General features: G+C 40.7%; 1 protein-coding gene across 7 annotated transcripts in view; it reads right to left on the bottom strand.

Annotated features, from left to right (window-relative positions):
• dmd (dystrophin) overlaps positions 1–13,953 on the bottom strand; it is a 1,714,977-nt gene that overhangs the window by 1,526,653 nt on the left and 174,371 nt on the right. The window lies entirely within an intron of this gene.

Below are 13,953 nucleotides of genomic sequence, written 5' to 3' on the forward strand. Positions count from 1 at the left end.
ATTCAGAGAAATGAAAAACTCCATTAATCAGACAAGTAATTTACAGTATCACATGTATTTAAGCTCCTGATACCAAAAAGCAAGATTAGTGCTACCACAAGCAAAGTGACAGCAACAGGCTAATCTATTACAAGATTTGCAGATCAGATGCATATTCTAGAGGCACATTCAGACATCCTAGAAGGAGGTAGGATAACCAACTCCACTGCACTTGTTAACTCCAGAGGGTAAAGGCCCAACTAACTCAGCCTCTTATTATTGCACCATCTTCTCAGCCCAGGAAACAATCTACTGAACTATTGTCCAACATAAGATTCCAGGTCTGGTCTCACAAAAGCTCTTTACAATTGCAGCAAGATTTAATTACTCTTACACTTATCGTTGATGTTTACTTACAAAGTCAGTTACAGATTTCCAATCCTCGTATTATAAAAGGCAATATGCAATTTACCTTCCTCATTGTTTGTTGCATCTCTGTTAACTTTCTGTATTTCTTGTATGACCCCATCCATATCTCTCTGAACTGTAGCATTTAAAAGCTTCCTCCCATCAAGACTGAATAACCTCACACTCTATGTTATACTCTACTTGCCACTCAATGATATTTGTGTCCTCCTCATATGTTACATTCCCATCTAGTTTTGGTAACAAACTTGGATGCATTACTCTCAGTCTCTTCATCTAAAGTCATTAACACAAGTTGGAAATAGTCAATGCCATAGCACCAATCCTTGTGGAACGCCATTCATCATAGGCTTCCAACTTATAAAATCCCCGTTTTTTCCCAACTCTCTGCTCCCTGTCTGCTAACCAATCCTCTATACATCCCAATATATTATCCTCAGTCCCAGGAGCCTTTCTCTTTACATGTTAATCTTTGATGTATTGTACTGAATGTTTTATAGAAAACCAAGTATATTACATCTATTGATTCACAAGTTTAAAAACCCAACTGGATTTATCCTAAAACAAAATCAATGAATCTGTCAAACACAATTTCCCTTTCATAAAACCATGTTGACTTTCTGATCATACAACAGTTTTCTAAGTACATTATCACGACTTCATTAGAATAGATTCCAGAATTTACCAATGACTGATCACAGCCTGTCTGGTCTGTAGTTCTGATTTCTTTTTTTCCCTCTTTCTTGAATAGTCTCTGACATTGGCTAACTTCAATTCCATTGGGACTGTTCCTCAATCTCGAGAATTTTGAAAAAGTCATCATCCACGTGCCCACTATCTCTGTAGCTAACTCTTTTAAAACCATAGCACTGAGGTACCCAGGCAATGGGATCTGATGGCGTTTAGTTCCTGAGGTTTCTCTCATACTTCTTCTCTATTGATATTAATTATTTAAAACTTTTCATTTCAGTTCACCCCATCATTACCTTCTATTTGCATTGTGCAATTTTTGTCTTTTGCTGCAAAGATAAATACAAAATATTCTTCAACAGCTCTGACCTTTCCTCATTCCCAACAGTTTCCCCTGCCTTTGTGTCTCAGGCATGAACTTCCACTGTAGCTGCCTGCCCATTTCATATATTTGCCAATACTCAAAAAGGCAATTAATTTTGTGTTCCTACAATGGGGCTGAATTTTCACCTGGGTGGGGAAGCACCTTTCTGCGCATGAACGGCCAAATTTCGCATTTTGTTTTGGAGAAAATCCAATTGTCGTTCACATTTCTGGCTGTCTGGGGTTTCTTCTGGTGTTCTTGTGCATCAGAAATGACTAGTGTGCAAAACGCACATCACTCCCACTAAAATTAATTTACCCATTTTAAACCTGAATAAAAATCATATTTTGTCCTGCACACTGTTTTTGTCTGATGGTGTGGGGTTTTGGAATCCCATTAAAAGCACACCAAGTTTGAGAGTTTGTGAAGAAATTGGAAAGCCTGTGGTGAAACATTCTAAAAGGCAAATGCAAAGTGTCACTACACCTTCAAATCTCACTATTATGTGCTGTATTGTAATGTACATGTGATTTTAATACAGTAATTCAGCACAGGACTCTTACCTTTCATGGCAAGTTGATGTTTACATTAATTGGCCTTATGTATTTGATCACATGCATTACAGTACTTTTGCAATGGAGAAAAAACATTACACAGAGAAACCATAGTAAAGAAAAATTGTTTTTGACATTTGAAACAAATCTATTCTTGAAAATAGTGTAACCATGTGCTCCATTTATCTGATCGGCATTCAATTTTGAAATTGAAATGAGCATCTGCTGTTCTTTGCTTGCCGGGGAGCAGTCTAATGTTTGGCCAGCAGTGGCCGTTATCATTGCCTGGCTGAGTTTCAAGTGCTAATAGATTTCAGCACAATAGGTGTTCCATTCATCTCAGAAATAATGACTGTTAATCACAGATTATCACATGGATGTAGTTTCTGGTTTGTTGATGCAACCTAATAGGATTACAACTATCGCAATGTTTTTTCACATAGCAGAATGCATTTTTTACTGCTATCAATAATATGAGGACTTTTATTAGATCATGAAAGATTTATTTTCAATGAATGTAAAATATTTTCCATTGAGACTGCTTGAAAACTAAGGAGTATACATATGCATACTGGGTGAGTGGCAATGGAGAAGATGTAGTGGGAATGGTGGCATGAACAGGCGTTGGTGAGCTGAGCTAACATTAGAGCATAGGGATTTCATAGGGTGGCATGGGCAATCAGAGGTATGGATAAGAGAAGGGGTTGACATTTTGTAACCTGTAAACATTATTGGAAGCTGGGACGCTGGTGTTGCAGAACTGAGGCTGGCCTTTGAACCAGCCCATCCCACATCCACACTCCTCTAGCACTCTAGCATGGCTCACAAACTGCACTGCAGACCCCATTGTGAAATGGCACAAATAGCATGCAAATTCATACCTGGGTCACATGTGCAGTTGCAAACGGAGAAAAATGAGGTTTTCCTGAGCCCAGAGGAAGATTCAGCCCATAATGTTACACTCAAAGTTTCTGAATCTAAATACTTTGGTTAGGCTGGACGGTGGCACAAAAGAAAAGAAAGGGAAGCAGTTCCTGCACTTGGGATCCCAACACCTCATGGGACATTCTGCCACATGGGCCCAAAAATTTGTGGGTCGAGAATCAGCCTGTTAAGTCACGTAAAGAACCATGGCAGAAACTGGCAACCCCGAGTACACACCATCCTCGAACTGATGGATAGCTGGTGACAGCAATGAATGTTACACTAATTCAGACTCAGCCTTTAAATACAAAAGTGCTTCCTAGGACAGAATCTGTGATTGTTCCATCAAAGAAAACACCATTCACCTTAATTGCATGAATTAATTTGAGCTACAATCCAGTCTACAACATTGCAGTGCCACCTCTCCTTCTGGCTGTGCATTGCTTTGGATTTCATTGTGCTCTACGAACCACCAGACCAATAAACTGTGGCATGGCAGTGTCACTTTTTCCTCTTGCTTGCATTCTAATTGGGATGCAATTATTGAGCACCATGGATTAAAAATGCACCAAACGAGGCCTGGGTTAAACTGCACATTGAATCCCATGTGGAAACATCTTGGGAAGCCATCTGGAGAAGAAGATTTTTAACAACAAATTCTGAGTAGCGAGTTGTACAGTTGACTTTGAAAAAAAAAATTCAGAAGAGAATTCTGCCTTTGCCACTCTGAAGTTAAAAGCTGACTAACAGCTGTTGAATGCTGATGATCAGAGCTCCATGCAAGTTTCAGATAATGCACGAGTGGAGCTCTAATTACCTTCTCTCCTCTCCCCACTCCTCCCCCATAGGAATGATTGGCATAGTAAAAGTAAATTCCTCCACAATTCTATGGCACTTATGTTCACACTGAAAGTCAGCCTCCATACTATTATCTGACAAGAAATCTGCAATTTATAAGCACACAGGGAATGTCTCAGCATAATGCTGGATTAACAAATAGCCTCTTAGTGAGTTTATGCATGCTGGAATTGTGTGCACAGCACCTATCTTGCACTCTCGTCCTTCCTGATGGAAGACGCAAGGTCATCTGTCCATAGATTTCAGGCCACATTACCAGTCAAATTTATCACAAATTTACCACATTACCAGTCAAATTTATCAAATTCATATACAAGCAAAACTAAGGGTGTTTTGTTAAAATATATTAAACATGCTGATTGTGTCAAGATTCTGTCTGTGTCGACGCTGCAGCATTTCGGATCTCCTAATTCCTCACCTTGCATTATTGGGAAACTGCCATGATCAAAGTTCCAACCAGTCTTACTTCTCTGCTTCCTAAACTGCTCTAAATGTTGCTGTTTGCTTACAAATAATACAAATTAAATGATTTTAAATAAAAGCAGACGCCTGACTTAAAAGTAGGATTGAATTAAATTTGCAACTCCTGGTCAAATATCCCCTGCACTTTAATTACATTCCCCTGAATACTTGGCCTGAACTCCCTATGACGAAAATAATGGGTAACTTTAAATTTATAAACAGCACATTTCTTGATTTAAAAATACTTAAACATGTAAGAGGTTAATTTCAGAATCTTTAACTTAATAAACTTTTCCATAGCTGCACAGTATTGCATTAAAAGTACAAGGTATTTTTTTCAAAAGGCACTTGATCGATATTAATTATTTCTCTCACTCAGGTAGATTTGGATCAGAAAGCAACTCCACGCCGCTCTGTCTGATGAATCAATTACTAGATCTCACCTGAAGCAGTTGGAAGTTCCATCTGATGTACTATTTTAGAACAAAGAACAAAGAACAAAGAACAACCCAGCACGGGAAACAGGCCCTTCGGCCCAACGAGCCCGCGCCGCCGCATCGCCCTACACCTATTCTACCCTGCATGTCTACGAATGGGACCCTACTCAGTCAGATTCAGGGAAGAAATAGTGTCAATTTGGTGGAAACCAATTAGCCTAAGAGCACATCTTTGGGGTGTGGGAGGAAACCGGAGCGCCCGGAGGAAACCCACGCAACCACAGGGAGAATGCGCAAACTCCCACAGACACAGGCCCAAATCCATGTATCTGCACAGCTAGCAGTGCTAGTCACTGAGCTGTTGTGGAGCCCGTCTATCGGTCCAGGATCAAGCACACACACCGACATGAAGTACTAGGCCACTCCTGGACTTCCAAGAGCAGCCCACGCACGACCCGCCGTGTGCATGCCCCTCGCTTGACACGAGGTGGACCTCCACCTGTGGAATAAAGACAAAACATATTAATCATACAGCCTGCCCTTCCGGTGTCTCCCGAGGTTTAACCTTATTTAATAGCCCCTACCATATCCCTCCATTCTCGTTTCACTCATGTGCCTATCTAACTGCATCTTAAACGAGTCCAACGTGCCTGCCTCCACCACCCTACTCGGTAGCGCATTCCAGACCCCCACAACTCTCTGTGTAAAGAACCTTCCTCTTACCTCCAAATTATACCTCCCCCCCCTCACCCTTAAGTGATGACCTCTTGTGTTCGTACCCAGTCTAGGGAGCAGTCTCTCACTATTAACTCTATCTATTCCCTTCAGTATCTTATATACCTCTATCATGTCCCCTCTCAATCTCCTTCTTTCCAAGGAGAATAGCCCCAGTCTCTTCAGTCTCTCCTCGTAACCCAGTCCCCCCATGCCAGGCAACATCCTGGTAAACCTCCTCTGCACCCTTTCCAGAGACTCCACGTCCTTCCGGTAATAAGGTGACCAGAACTGGACGCAGTACTCCAAATGCGGTCTAACCAACGTTCTGTATAACTGAAGCATTAGACGGCAGCTTTTATACTCTAAGCCCCTTCCTATAAAGGCTAACATCCCATAAGCCTTCCTAACAACGTTCTCCACTTGTGACACAACCTTCATGGATTTGTGGACCTGCACTCCCAGGTCTCTCTGTACGTCTATACTCCTAATCGGCCTACCTTTTATCACATAGCTCCTCTCTGCATTATTCCTTCCAAAATGCATCACCTCGCATTTGTCAGGATTAAATGCCATCTGCCACCTATCTGCCCACTGCACCAACCTATCTATATCCTGTTGTATCACCTGACAATCCAGTTCAGTACCTGCCAACCCTGCCATCTTGGTGTCATCAGCAAACTTGCTGATCACACCACCTACTCCCTCTTCTAAGTCATTTATGTAGACTACAAAGAGGAGAGGTCCCAGTACCGAGCCCTGCGGCACCTTTTTAACACCTTTAAGTCTCCAGTATTCATTTGTCCCAACTCTGTGTGGACACTTGTTCCATCTCCAGATTACTTGTTTGATGATACCCACTTCAGATTATCCTTGGCTTCCATCAGCTCAATGTTGAAGGACCAAAGCCACCATCTTATTCTCACGTCACCGACTCTAACACGACTCTTCTCATTCATGATTCCACCTTAACCAGTGCACAACAATATCATACTGCTGGATCACAAACTAAATTTCCGACTTCACTTTGTCTCCATCAAATTGTACAAAATTCAAGACAACATTGCACACTTGCCCCTCTGTGACACTGTCTACCCCTTCCTCTGGGACCCTGCACGCTGCCCCCTCTGGGGCACTGCACGCTCCCCCCTCTGGGGCACTGCCTGCTTCAACTGCTGTAGCTTTCAAACATGCCTCCGCAATCTATGCACTTGTACATTCCAATGTTCTCTTAATTGCCCAAAAAAGAAAAATAAATTTTTCAATCTGACCAATGCCACCAAATATCTTGCATTTACCTTCAGCCACCGGTAATCTGGCCTTTTGTCAGCTGCCCTAAAAACTGCGGCACAGGTTTTTGTAAACAAGGTAGCAACTTTTTAATTAGAATTAGGCTTCTTTTTGTACCTCTGAGATAAAACGGAGTCAACGTGGATAAACAATAGGCAAAGTCTCTTTAATCCGTATTCAGGATTAGAACGGGACCACATCAGCAGTTTGCTGGGATTTCAGTGAAAATCAATCCCAAGCTAATATATTTTCCCTTCAGCGAATAATAAAGGATAGGATTTTAAGCTGAGGGAAAGCACATTTCAGGTAGAGGTCCTTGTGAATCATAACTTTTTACAGGCATTATTTGTTAGCAGTCATAACGTAAGTATATCCAATTAAAGTAAACACGCATTGACTAAATTAAAATTGTCAACTGAAAGAAATTCTAGTTGATCTGTGTGATTAAAAGGATAAGAACCCCTGGTTTCACCAGTTGTGGATCCACTAGTCTGAAATTTGGCATGCCCCCAGTGTGTGTGTTTCCCGTGGGTGGGTTGGGCAACCTTCCCGCCCAACCCATGACACCACTGAAATTCACCACCCACTCACCGCAATTAAGGTAAGAACCAAGTGTGAATTATGCTTGTTTTGAAGGCAATTGACCCTGATAATACACTGCCCAAGCCATAAAACATGTGTTTGTGGGCCACAGGGTAGGAATGGGAAGCTTGTTTTTTCTGGGTAGTTTAAGAAGCAAGGAGGGGAGGGATGGGGAAGTGGGTAGAAAGGAAGGGGGTGTTCAATGTCAGGGGACCCACTTTGCGATTGACCAAGGGCTGCCCCTTGAAGAGCAATACTCACTTCAGTCATTTAGACCAACATGGTTTCTGGGAGTGGCGTGCTGTCTGCCCTATGTGAGGGTTGGGGGGGGAAGGGACTTGAGGTGGAAAAGGAGAAAAAGGGACACATTGGTCAACATGGGAATCAGGATTGACAGTTACGGTTAGATAAAGCAGCGATTGCAAACCCACTGAAATGTACAGGACTAAAACAAAATGATAACAAGTCAGTTCTGCCATCATCACTTGGTAGATCAGGGCAGGTACAGAAACACAGTGCAAAGTAGATTGCTTTCTCAGTAGAAGCACTCAGTCTTGTGCCACTTGGGACATGTGTGGATTCAGGCCAGAAATAAAGATTTGACAATCAGTGTCTGGCACATTAATATCTGCAAGGATGTTACAGCCAACTGATAAAAGGAAACTAAACAAAATAAAAAGCAATATGAAGTTGTCGATATGATTACATTATGAATCTGGAATAATTTTAAATCAGACTACACCAGATAAATAAATGCAAATTATATAAGTGAAAAATTATCATTTGAATGGGGTTTTCTTGTGAAGTGCTGATTAAGTTTTGATGCTTGGCACTTTGTAGCAAGTTATAGAGGAAAACAGGAAGCTGAGAAATAGGAGCAGACTCCACCATTCGATATGATCATGGATGATCTTCTGCCTCAACTCCACTTTCCTCCTGATTTCCTGGGAGAACAAACGTCTATCCATCTCAGCCATAAATATATTCAATGGTGGAGCATCCATAACCCTCGAGCGAAGAGCATTCCAAAGACGCTCAATGTTTTGAGTGAAGGTATTTCTCCTCGCCTCAGTCCAAAACATGCTGTTTGTTTTCCTAATTGCTTTCTGTGCCTTCATGCTAATTGTGTTCCTTGTATATGTACTCAAAAGTCCCTTTGAACATCATCACTTTAAAAAGAAATTCTGTTTATCTAGTCTTGCCACCAAAATTAATAACCTCACACTTTCCGAAGCCATACTCCATCTCCGCACCCCCCTCCTTGTTGCCCACTCACTTGACTTGCCTGTATACTTTTTCAGCTTCTTTGTACCCTCCTCACAGCTTGCATTTCCATCTAGCTTTGTATCATGAGCAAACATTCATTTCTGCCTCTTCATCTGAGTCGTTAATATAGATTGTAAATAGCTGAGGTCCCTAGGCTAATCCTTGCAACACTCCACTAATCATAGCCTGCCAACCTGAAAATATCCCATTTATCCCTCCACACATAGTCTCCTGTCCTTCATCAATCCTTTATCTGTGCTCATATATTAGCCCTAATTCCATAAGCCCTTAGCTTTTGTATTAACATTTTAACACGTGGTTCAGGTAAAAATCAACTTTTAGATTGTCATATGTTCTGCACTTTAGTCTGAATGCTCCAACTCCTCAAACTCTCTCAGTACAATATAATTCCTATTTCTAGCCATGAGGTTGGTTCTTACATGGACCACTGCAACTGGATTCTTCCCCATCCCATACTAAGTGCTTCTGCAGCTGCGAGGAGATGTCCTTAATCCTGACATTGGGCAGGCAAGATGTGGAGATGCCAGCATTGGACTGGGGTAAACACAGTAAGAAATCTCACAACACCAGGTTAAAGTCCAACAGATTTATTTCTAGCAAATGCCACTAGCTTTCGGAACTGGCTGTTCCTTCATCAGGTGACAAAGGAACAGCCAATTCCGGAAGCTCATGGCGTTTGCTACAAATAAATCTGTTGGATTTTAACCTGGTGTTGAGAGACTTCTTATTGGGCAGGCAATACAACCTTCGGATCTCACAGTCACAGCTGCAGAGGCAGTGAAGGAATCTTACCAAAAATAGTGGTGTGTTGGTTCTGAGTGTGAGGAAACTGATGTGTTTCTCTCCAGATTCTATCCCACTCTGTCACAAAAATAAAGGGTGTTTCGTGCTATCATGCAGAGGGGCGGAGTCTCAACACATCAGCAAAGCCCAGTTGCCCAGAGATTGCACTGACATCTTTAAAGGGTACCCCAATTAGAACATGAATAAACCTGCCCCAAGCCCACCGTAGTGGTCTCAGGGGCTCCCGTCCCGACCATCAATCAGAGTAGGCACTTAGCTCCCTATGAACATGGTTATTTCGCTGACGAAAGGTGGCAAAAATTGGAAGTCATGATCTTACCGACGAGATTTGCGGCTTCCGGTGGATATTGAGCCTCTGTCACAGATAACGTGGATAACGAGTGTGGGCAAAAGATCTCACCCAGTATCTATTCTACTAACAATATTATTCCATATCATTATCATATTTTTTTTCACTCCTCCCTTGATTGGATTCCTGGACCATGATGCCATAGTCAGTTTGCTCATTCACCTGCAAGTTCTTGCTCTCATCCACACAGGTAGTATGCACTTCATACCTATCGGTCAAAGTCAATGGCTGAAGCTCCTCTATCACTAAATAACCTCGCCTGCTCAACTCATAGAAACTATCTCTTGTCCCTGACTACTGATAAACTCTAAAGTTCTACTGAAGGGATGCGACTGTGTGACTATACTTGGTACTTAACTACACTTTTAGCACATTGTTTCTTTTTTCATGGATTACAATACGATCCAATTGGCAGCAGAAATGGAGCAAAGTCAGAACAACTTGCAAATAATACTTCAACATAGAAAAACATCCAGTGTACTTCCCAGGGCATAATTGACAAAGATTAACATGAACCAAATAAGATGATGCGAGGGTGAATGATGAAAACATCGGTGGCACAGTGGTTGGCACTGCTGCCTCAAAGCACCAGGGACCTGGGTTCGATTCTGGCTTTCGGTGACTGTCTATGTGGAGCCTGCACATTCTCTTTGTGTCCATGTGGGTTTTTTCAGGTGCTTTGGTTCTTTCACACACTCCAAAAATGTACAGGATAGGTGAATTGGCCATGCTAAATTGCCCCTTAGTGTTCAAAGATGCATAGGTTAGGTGGAATGGCCAGGGTAAGTGTACATGGTCATGTGGATTGGGCAATGGGGTAGGCCTGTGTCAGATGCTGTTTCAGATTGAGTGACCAAATGACCTTGTTCTACACTGCAAGGATTCTTTAAGATTAAAGAGGTATATTGTAAGGAACATTGAAAAGGAGGAAAGAAAACTGATGAAGGATAGAGGGAATTCCAGAAATAAGGCCATAGTGGCTGAAGTACGGTTGACAATGATAGGATATAGGGACTGAAGTAGTACAAGCAATTAGAGCTGGAGATATGCAGAGCACTGAGGAGATTGGAGGCAGTTAGTGAGAAAGGGAAGATTTGATCACAAAGATGAGGATTTCAAATTCAAGGCTTTGGTAGACCAGGAGTGAATATAAGTCCACATGGATGATGGGTGAGTGGGATTTCAGTGCAAGTTGTAGCATGAATGAGTTCAAGTTTACTGAGGGTGGAAGATGGATGGCCAACCTGGATGGCATTGGAATAATTAACATAGTTTGAGGAGAAAGGCAGGAGATGGCAAAGCAATTTGCAAATGCATCATCAACATTTCTGGTGGCACGGTAGCCAGTGATTAACACTGCTGTTTCACAGTGCCAAGGACCTGGGTTTGATTCCTGGTTTGGGTCACTGTCCGTATGCAGTTTGCACGATCTCCCTATTTTTACATGGGTTTCCTCCCATAGTCTGAAAGACGTGCTGGTTAGGTGCATTGACTCAATATGGCACTGGACTGCGGTGACTAGGGGAATTTCACAGTAACTTCATTGTAGCCTTACTTGTCACTAATAAATAAATTTTTAAAAAATTTTACCACTGCTTTTGAAAATAAAATTAAAATAATATAAATAGCAAAATATTTCAAGTTCACTCCAATGATAATATGAAGAAAGACTACATTATTTCAAAACTTATGATCATTTACTGCTTGAATGGCAGATCAGTAGACAGGCAGTCAAATGACAGTACAGATTACTTGCTGTGTTTACCTACTTTTCAGAAACACAAGTGAAATCCAAAATAAAATGAAAGACTGGCATTCCCAATATAGCATCTTGACTTAAATAGCAGGAATGGAGGAGGGGGTGGCAGAGAAATTGTTGATGTCATTTAGTTACATAAAAATGCTAAATATGATGCTGCCTAATCCATCATATATAATGAATTACACTGTCTACAGCCTTTGAGAACCAGTGATGGATAGCGTAATGAAATATGTGCCATTCAGAAATTCTTTCCTCTATTTTTTAATGCATCTTGAATAATAATTATAGACGTTGTCCTATAGCTATCAATAATGACATTTAAAAATGTTAGCAAACACATTAAAGTGCAATGAAAAGTAAGTAAGGATCTTACTGAGGGTTTGTTTTTTTTGCAGTGAGCATCATACTGCCCTCTGTTGGATTTGGTATTAAATATTTTAATTCGGGCATTCAGCAGAATCTACGCAAGAATATCTTGATCTCATGGGAAATGTTTGTGCATTTGTGCCTGCTGACAGATTCTGTAAATATTGGCGTAAATAAGATTAGAATTTATCAAACCTTAGAAACTACAGAAATAAATCATTTATAAAAATTAATTACATAAACCTTCTTGGCATTTACAACAGCAAGCTGCAAGGAAAACTATCTGAGCTAAACAAACGTGAATTTTCAGAGAAATAAATCCAAATTGAAAAATGCACTGCTCACACCTAAATATTTCATTTTTATTTGCAACTCCTTGAGCCATGACTTAACCCACTTGAAAGTTACAGATCGCAAACTGTGAGATGAAGGAGGTGGAATGACATGTCATTCCAACCCAATAGTATTGTTGTTCTAACGGCAGGCAATATTTAGAAGTGAGTATGAATATACTGTGTTAATCAGTCCACACTTAGTGAATCCATGCCTTCCTTTTTGTGATAACATGTGCTGCCTTAGCCTTCTAGCAGAGCACATTAGCATTGCCTGCCTCCATGTTATCCCTCAGCTTAGCTCCAGATGTTTTATATGAATTTGTTAAAACTTGCAAAAGTAAATACCCTGGTCTTCTTTGATACATCTGATGAGTTTTAAATTGGGTGTAATGTGGCACAATGGTTAGCACTGTTGCCTCACAGTGCCAGGACCCAGGTTCAATTCCCGGCTTGTGTCACGGTCTATGCAGAGTCTGCACCTTCTCCCCGTGTCTGCGTGGGTTTCTTCCGGGTGCTCCAGTTTCCTCCTACAGTCCGAAAGGTGTGCTGGTTAGGTGCACTGGCCATGCTAAATTCTCCCTCAGTGTACCCGAACAGGTGCCAGAGTGTGGCAGTTTGGGAATTTTCACAGTAACTTCATTGCAGTCTTAATGTAAACTTACTTATGACATAATAAATTAAACAAATAAATAAAACATGAAGTCCATTAAATTGTAAAGTTCTTACAGTCTTGAAAATTACATGGCTGTCCTAATGGACTATCCAAAATTCTCAGTGTCAAATATTCCACCATGCAGCAGTTAAGATGATAGCTGGTTAATTATATGGGCTAAGCTCATGTCATTTAACAACACTGCGGCAATTTCTACCTTCCAATGTTTATCAGGATGTATGAAAACAGCTATTAAGAAGTGACCTAATTGTGGGGCACGGATGACAGCACAATAGCAAATTATCACCTGACTCCAAAAATGATTGCAGTCTTGAAATCACTGCTTTTTTTAAATCTTACTCAACATTTAATAGGGGTGAGAAGTTTATTCTGTGCTGGTCATTTTTAATTATGTCTAAAAGTGAATGTCAATGTAGACCATCAGGACACTGCATATGCTTAAAATGTGATATGCAGGTACCATCCACAGCAGGGGAATACCACCCACACAACACGGTATGATTTTAAATAATTAAATCTACAATAATAATCTGCATTTATTTACAAAAATAATCTACAGTTTATTTGCAAGATATTGTGCATCCAATAAATCCATTTCAATCGGTTCAGTCATTTTTATACAACAGATACATCATTACATTAAGTTTTTAAACCAAATGTTTTACTCACTGTAGCTCTTATTCCAAATCATTTTTGAAGTTACTTCATGATTAAGGCTCATATGCTGTCAGTTTTTAATGTCACTGTTTTTATTTTACAGTTATAAATTCAGTACAATATTTTTATCTTCGCTGAAGTTAGATAGATGCTTGATAAGGAATTTTTGATTGCAAGGGTAAATGTACCCACAGATGATTAAATACTTAATGGAATACTGTGGTTCCACAATCATTGGGTCCAGGAGAACACTGTATGAGAAATACAACTAATTTCCCTTTTCCTCCAGTAAACTCTGATGTGTGAGGATGGTGTTAAAATCTCTTGTGCACTCAATCTTAAACAAAAGCAAAACTTTAACATAAGAAATAAAGCATGTGATGTTAGACTACTTCAGTCTCAGTTTTTGCTGAAATACCCCAAGGACTCAAAGCAACTTC

This window comes from Carcharhinus amblyrhynchos, chromosome 15 (assembly GCF_965287045.1).
Source record: "Carcharhinus amblyrhynchos chromosome 15, sCarAmb.v2.hapA, whole genome shotgun sequence".
NCBI lineage: Eukaryota > Metazoa > Chordata > Chondrichthyes > Carcharhiniformes > Carcharhinidae > Carcharhinus > Carcharhinus amblyrhynchos.